Source organism: Echinops telfairi, unplaced genomic scaffold (genome assembly GCF_000313985.2).
Source record: "Echinops telfairi isolate 266 unplaced genomic scaffold, ASM31398v2 ScPeMD7_7458;HRSCAF=8496, whole genome shotgun sequence".
Taxonomy (NCBI): domain Eukaryota; kingdom Metazoa; phylum Chordata; class Mammalia; order Afrosoricida; family Tenrecidae; genus Echinops; species Echinops telfairi.
Genome location: NW_022111358.1, coordinates 12,618,102 through 12,625,292, shown reverse-complemented (window position 1 = coordinate 12,625,292; position 7,191 = coordinate 12,618,102). Strand labels below are relative to the sequence as shown.

The following is a 7,191-nucleotide window of genomic DNA, read 5'->3' as shown; positions in this document are numbered from 1 at the left end:
CCACCCCCGCGCAGCCCTCTGGACCGCCGGGGAAGCCGCTTTCCTTGGGATGGGGCCAGGAGCAGCCTGGGAGGGCTGAGGAAGTCGGGGTGGTGGTGGTGCTGAATCAATCCGAGACCCCCGGAGGGAGCCTCATCTCTCCCAGGCTGTAGTTGCTGACTCTGGGTCTCATCTCTCCTGTTAACTGCCCCCTCCACCTACCCCTCTACCTCCACTGCTCCACAGTTAAATTCTAAGGGGGACCCAAGACCCTTCTTTCGAAATCGCCAACCCCAACCCCCCCCTACTGTCAAGTAGTCTCCAATCAGAGTCACCTGAAATTGGGAGCAGTCAGCACCCGCTTTCTCCAGCAGCGCCTGGTGAGTTTGAGCCTCCGGCCTTGGGGGTTACAGTTGCATGAGCGAACCCACACCGCCGCCTAAATTGCGCTGGTTGCTGTGAGTGTCAGGGGTGGGGGCCAGGTGGGTCTGGAGGGGCAGAGTGGAGAGATGGGCTCTGTTGAGAAACCCCTGACTTTGAAGATGAGATGGGGAGAGAAGAGGTCAAGGTCTGTGTGGGCTCCCAGTTTTCTCCATCTGCTAGGCTCTCCCAAGTGGTCTGACAAACTAGGGGGCATGGGGGGAAATAGGACAAGCAGTTGTGATGGGTGTTGCTTTGTCTCAGAAGGCCCATCCCCTCAAGCTTAGGTTCCCCCAACCCCACCCCAGGTTGCCCCGGGCTACTTTGTGGCTAGGGGAGGCAGGGGCAGTACTTTGTGTCCCACAGAGTGAAGGTTTCTGTGGGATTTAGTAAACTCAGATTAGGTGTGGGGAGAGGCCTGGGCCTCCTCCATCAACAGGTAGCCTCGGTTTTCCGCTTCCCCATCCGCTGCCAACCTCTCAGTCCCTACCAGCCTTTGACCCTGGGCCAGGAACCTCTGAAGGGATGGACTTCCTCTTTGGTCAGTCCGGGTTGACCCCTCCTCCTGGCCCAGGAAACACAGCCCCCAGGGGCCACTGTGATCCCACGTAGGCTGGGAGGGGAGGGGGCATCCACACCAGTTTTGATGCCCTATTGTCTACTCAGCCATCATCAGCCACAAGTCTGTCTGGTCCGGTAGCGATCTGGCTTCTCGCTGGGAAAATGTGTCTTTCAGAGCTGAGGGCTGTGGGGAGAAGGAAGCCAGTTCCTGGGAATGGCAGCTATTCCAGAGGGTCCCTGGGACTCCTGAGCAGACCGCTGACAGATGGGGCACAGGCTTGGAAGTCTGTGGTGGGTCTCGGAAAAATGGGGGTGTGAGCTGTCCCCTGAGTGACCCTTCAACTCACCCACCAACACCCTGTTCAGCCGGGTGTGTTGTGAGGGTCAGTCAGCAAGATAGGTCAAGCAGGACACAGCAGGGTGTCTGCTTTGAGGCAAGAGGTGAGGGGGGTGGAGGTGTGAGAAAGGGCGTGCACTTCCCCACACTGGTGTACCTTCACTGGTGACTCCGTGATGGCCTTGAGGGTGCTCAGGGAGTGCCTCCCTCCTATCTGTCATCCCAGATCCTCCAGTTGCACAAGGTGGGGGCCCCTACTCCTGGCATTGACTTCCCAGCCTTGTCTCCCAGCCCTAATCCCACTCCTGGCCATAAACTTATCACCTGCCACTGCTAGGCCACCCGGAGTCCAGCTTACCCAGAGCCAGGATGGCCACTGGCACGTCCCGGTGACTTACAGGGCCCATAAAGTGGACAGCCCAGGCAATCTGAGTGAGAAAGCCAGGCCCAGTAGGTTCCTTCCTCTTTCTTAGCACAGGGTCCCCAAGGGTGGTGAGTTCAAGTCCCTCTGACTCAAAGATGACCTTGGGCAACTCTCCTCTTCCGCCCTGATTGCCACTTCCTCTGCTATAAAACGGGGGAGGCTTGTCCTTGCCCTGTTGACCTCAGTCCAATTAACAGTTACTGGGAGGCGGCTGTCACCCAGGGCCTGCCCGGCCCAAACTTTCACAACCAGTCTCATGCACCCTGGGGCCCAGGGTGGCGAGGAGGAGGTGATTCACAGCCCTGTGTCCTGGGGATTTTTCACTTCACTCTGTCCAGAACAGAGGGGCTCCGTGGTGAAGCTGAAGGGTCATGGGGCCAGACAACCCCGGGGTCCCTTCTGACTCCACCCACTTGCTCTGTGATGTTGGCCAAGCCTTGATTTCCCTCACCTGTAATATGGACTTCCAGCCCCTATTTCCCACAGAGGTTGTAATGATTCCCTGAATGGAAGTCTGCAGAGGGATGGCCCAGGTGGTGGCATATTGGCATCTGTGACCATGACCTCTAAGCAGAGATTACACTTGACTCTAGGAAGAGGTGGGCACAGCATCGGTGGGAGGAGACATGGCTAGGAGCAGAGAGAACTCCCAGTGCATCCTAGGTTCTTTCTGGACCCCCAAGGCCTGAAGAGGGTAGGGAAAGCACAGGGGAACCGGAAGGGACCCAAACTGCATGCGACTGTGAGACTGCACATCCCTACAGATCGGGGACTGCGACAGGCACAACAGTACAATCTTGAGGGTGATGCAGGGCTGGGCAGCATTTTATTGTGTCCTGCATGAGGTCGCAGTGGCCATGAGCGGGAGGCCCACTCATTGGCAGCTAAGGGAGTCCTGAGCCAGCCAGGTACTTACCGCTCTGCGGGAGGTCTAAGACCTCTCTCCAAACAGAAAACGGAGGTGGGATGAGAAGAGAGAGAATCAGGCAGAAGATTGGAGCATCACTGCCCTCTGTTTGTGCCCCAACACCCACCAGGGCGTATACCCACCTGTGCGGTAGCAGCCCCACAATCGAATGGGTCCAAGGGGCGGTTGTGTAATTGGGGGGTAAATTAAAGAGACATCAGACAAGATAAAGCCTGCAAGTGCTCACCTCCGGAATGGCCGTGATCTTAGCAGGCAGATCTGTGCAGAGAGAGCAAATATATTTCTAACCAAGGCTTATATACACTTAGGGGGTGTGCAAGCCCCCCTAGTTACAGGTAACCACATGCATGACAGGAAGGGGGTGTACAATAGACATGCATGCAACAGGAGGGGGATGAGCTAGGGGTGTGCTTGCAATAGGAAGGGGAGGCACTAGGGGTACACATGTGACAAGATGGGCGGACTCTAGATTCAGGATGGCAGCCTAACCTCGGTCCTCCCGAAGTTGGCTTAAACTTGTCTTTGGGCTCTCCTTCAGGGGAACAATCCACTATCCTTATTAAAAGGGAGTGAGCCCCACTTAGGGTGGGACAGACTATAGGGTCTGATGGCTTTAGATGGCTGATAACCCTCAGGGAGATAACCTTTAAGCAGCTGACCTCCAAGTGTATAGCCACTGACCATGTGTTAGCAAGCAGCGTCTTAGGTTTGGCATATAATATGGGGATGGGGGTACAATTTGGGGAATAACCTTTGTGTACCCCACATGTCCCTTCCCCTCCTTTAGCCTCAGTGCCAGTGTCCTCATAAGGGAAGCAATGATACCTAATGGTTAGGACTCAACCAGATAAGCTGTGGAAAGGCTCTGACTGAGAGTCAGGCACTTAGTATAAGTGTCCATAAACCTCAGCTAAGAGTAGTTAAGGATCAGGAGCCCAGAGCAGCAGCAAGGGAAGTGGGTGGGATGGAGGTGGGGGGACATTGGGACAGGCTCCCAGAGGAGAGGAGGTCTGAGCTGCATTTGAGAACAACAACAACAAAAAACAAATAGATGTTAATCAAGAAGGGAAATCCCCAGGCTCAAGAAACCACAAGGAAAGGCATAGGGGTAGGTCTACAGGGGGAAGAAAATGAGAGGCAGTGAGACAGAGGCCAGAGGTTGGAGATGCGTCAGCCAGTTGAAACTCACTTTTAGCATTTAGTAGGTTGGACTGATCCTTCCTTTGGGAATGGGAGAGTGAAGACCAGGATCATGATTTTATAGGCAAAGAAACCTCCTAGGAGAAGGTCGCTCAGCCCTAGGAGGGGACTCCCAGTTTCCATACCCCTTTGTGTCTGTGAGATTAAACCCACACACAGAACAAGATTTCATCCATAGCTGAGCTCCACCACTCCCCAACCTGGATCTCTGCCACGCCAAACCCAAAGACAATAAAGCTCCCTTCTTGCCAATGCCAATGGTGGGGGCAGTGCCCTCTTCCCTCCTCTCCCCACCTGCCATCCTAGTCCCTTGGACTGTGGGAGGACCACCTGGAGGCTAAGGAGAACAGGGCAGAGAGACAGAGAGATGGAGACTGTTTCCTCCCAGAATGGGGCCTCCTCGGTGGAGGGCGGAGGGGACCTTCTGCCTGGAACATTTTGAATGCACAGAAGCCTGGAAACCCTGGTGATGGAGATGCCATATGCTCTGTTCCTACCTGGCAGCGGGTCCAGGACAGCTCCCACCCCCCCGCCATGATGGTGTCCTCCCCTCCCAGCGCTGGCTGGCCACCCACCAGCAGGAGGATGAGAGCAGAGCTTCCGTGCATTTCCCAAGGGCATTCATTCCCATTCTGGCTCTGAGGGATGGGGAGCCTCAGGGGTCAAGGGAGAAGAAATCCCCTTTCTCCATGACCATTGTGACAGCAGGAAGGGGGCCATCTCACTCTGGTGTGTGTTTCTGCTGAACTTCTTTTCTCCTGATTGTCTAAAATAATACCTGCTCGTTGAATTTTTCAAAAGCAGTAGAGGGGATGGGGTGGGGAATCACACACAGAATTCACGTCCCACAGGCAACCATTTCATAATTTGCCATATTTTAAGGACATGTTTGTAGAAATCGAACATTCACTTACTTACCACCACCACCACCCAGCCTCTATCCATCTGTGTCATTGTGCGTGCCCTTTATCTGGCTACAAAGACACGATTGTCATAGCAAACAACTTCGTGTTCTGCTTGTCATTTGCCCGTGTCAGTGTTAACATGAGTCCGTGTGAAGGTCATCCCGTGGAGCCACAATTTCCCGAGGGCGGTGACACCCTTCACTCAGCCATTTCCTTGTTGGTGGGAAGCCAGTTCACTTTCCATCACAAATAACCCTGCAGTGAACATCTCCCCACTGCGGGACAGAGACAGAAGATGAGGAGGGAGGACCGGGGCCGGTCCCTCCCAGAGCCTCGCCAAGTGTAGAGGAGATGGTTCTCTTTTGTGAGAAACCCTCCTGACGCCTAGGGACCGTCCCTCCCCACTCCAAGAGGCCAGTCCTGACACTTGACTCTGATGGGCTGTAGGGGGTGGGGGCTTCTTAGGGGGTGGTTTCTAGGTAGATTTACATCATTAGGAGGGTGTGAGAAAACGAAATGTTTAGTGGGTGCCTTTTTGAGGAAAAGTCTCTGGGTGGTGCAAACAGGTAAGTGCTAGCTTACTGGAGCTCACCCAGAGGCACCTCAGAAGACAGTTGGCCATCTGCTTCCAAAAGGTCACACTAGTAAAAGGTCTGCTACCAGGCGGGGCCTTCTCTGCGCTGCGACAAGGGCCTCTTCGAGTGCGTCTGCGCAACAGTGCCCTCTGCTGTCCTGTGCGTCCAGCTGCTCGCTGCAGAGCAGCGGGCGTGCCTCCCCCTTAGCAATCAGTTGATGCTCACGGGGTGTTTCTTTTTCTTTTCTTTTTTTTTTCATTTAAAAAAAAATTATTGGGGCCTCGTACAACTCTTATCACAATCCATACATACATCCATTGTGTCAAGCACATTTGTATATTTGTTGCCATCATCATTCTCAAAACATTTGCTTTCTACTTGAGCCCTTGGTATCGTTTATCAAGAGTGAAATTACATTGAGAGAGCCGGAAACCAGTTCTCTAGGTCCACAGCAGGGACACAGGCCTGCCGGACACACACCAGCGTAGGCCACCTCTAACTGAACTCAAGCCAGCCTCTCAGTGAGTCAATTCCTACTCACAGAGACCCTGTGGGACAGAGCAGAAGGGTCCTCTGGGCTTCTGAGACGGTCACTCTTTACAGAGGTAGGAAGCCTCATCTTTCTCTCAAGGAGGAGCTGACTTTGTAGTAAGCAGCCCAGCGTGTGTAAGTTACCACACCGCCAGGACTGGGCTGCTTCTCTCCTAGCCATCAGAGGGGAACTGAGACAAACAGGTGAGATGCAGTAGCAGTCCCCGGGAGACATCCTAGTCACCTTTCTCCAGATGTGACCCTGGCTCTCTTCCACCCGAGGGAGGGTGGAGGTGCAAAGGCTGCAGAAACAGAACCCCTCTCTCTCCGCCTCGGGTAAGGGTCACATAGGGGCGCATGTGTTAGATCCATCTGTCCCAGCCCTCTTATTGTGGCAATTGGGGAAGCTGGGGGACCTTGGCTCAACACTGTCTCAGTTCCCTACTCCTGCTGTAACAGAAAGACTGAGAGGGTGGCTTGAAGAAACAGAAGTATATTTTCTCTCTGTCTGGGAGGTTAGAAGTCAGAATTCAGGGGGCCTGCTCTAGGGGCAGGCTTCCTCTGTCTGCTCAAGAGCAAAGTCCTTGTGTTCTCTGAGCGCCTGGGCCGTCTTCCTGTAGCCCGGCACTTCTTCCCCCTGCCCTGGCCTCTCAGTGGTTGGTTTAATCTCTGTGTATTTCCAGAGAGATTGGTTTAGGGGGAGGGGAGATAAAGCAACAGGCCAGACTCTGCCTGGTAGGACCTCGGGTGAAATGGAAGAGGGGGAAGAGAAATCAAGGAGCCAGGGCAGGGAAGGGTGGGTTCTTGGGATCTGAGTCAGTTTCAACTGTGGAATACAAAGTTGATGTGAAATGTGAACCCCCACGTAATTTAAAACCAAAAATGTTATTGAATAAAAAGATTGATTTAAAACATAACCTCCACTAATCTTGCCTCATTAGCATAACACAGAGGACAGCTTTCCTAACGACACATTAACAACACATGTGGGTTTGTTTGTTTGGGGGGGATGTCCCGCCCCCAGGTGTGGGGTGGGAGTGGGGTCAGAGTCCGCATAGCAGCAGTGGTGCCCGCTTAGAAGCGTCACCGTCTTGAGAGTCTACTGATTTTCGGACAGGGGCTCTGAATTTTCATTTTGTAGCAGGTGTGGGGGGTGCGGGTGGGGGCTCCTCGCTGGATCTCCCCGCTTCTGGCCCAGAGCAGCCCCAGGGGCCTGCACACCCGCGTGGAGTCTGGACCCGCACCCGCCGGCTTCCCGCAGGAAGCGGTCCCCTCCTGCCGCCCTGCGCCCCCAGGGCCGCGCCCTCGGCCCGATCGGGGCCGAACGTCCC

At 54.4% G+C, this 7,191-nt stretch overlaps 2 protein-coding genes across 3 annotated transcripts in view; one reads left to right on the top strand and one right to left on the bottom strand.

Annotated features, from left to right (window-relative positions):
- CA4 (carbonic anhydrase 4) overlaps positions 1-7,191 on the bottom strand; it is a 32,333-nt gene that overhangs the window by 11,439 nt on the left and 13,703 nt on the right. The window lies entirely within an intron of this gene.
- The window catches only part of ZNHIT3 (zinc finger HIT-type containing 3), a 26,690-nt gene continuing 19,595 nt past the window's right edge, over positions 97-7,191 (top strand). For both annotated transcript variants that reach the window (XM_045299442.1, XM_045299443.1), the window contains exon 1: positions 97-359. The gene's annotated coding sequence lies outside the window, so the exon portion shown is untranslated. The remainder of the gene's footprint in view (positions 360-7,191) is intronic.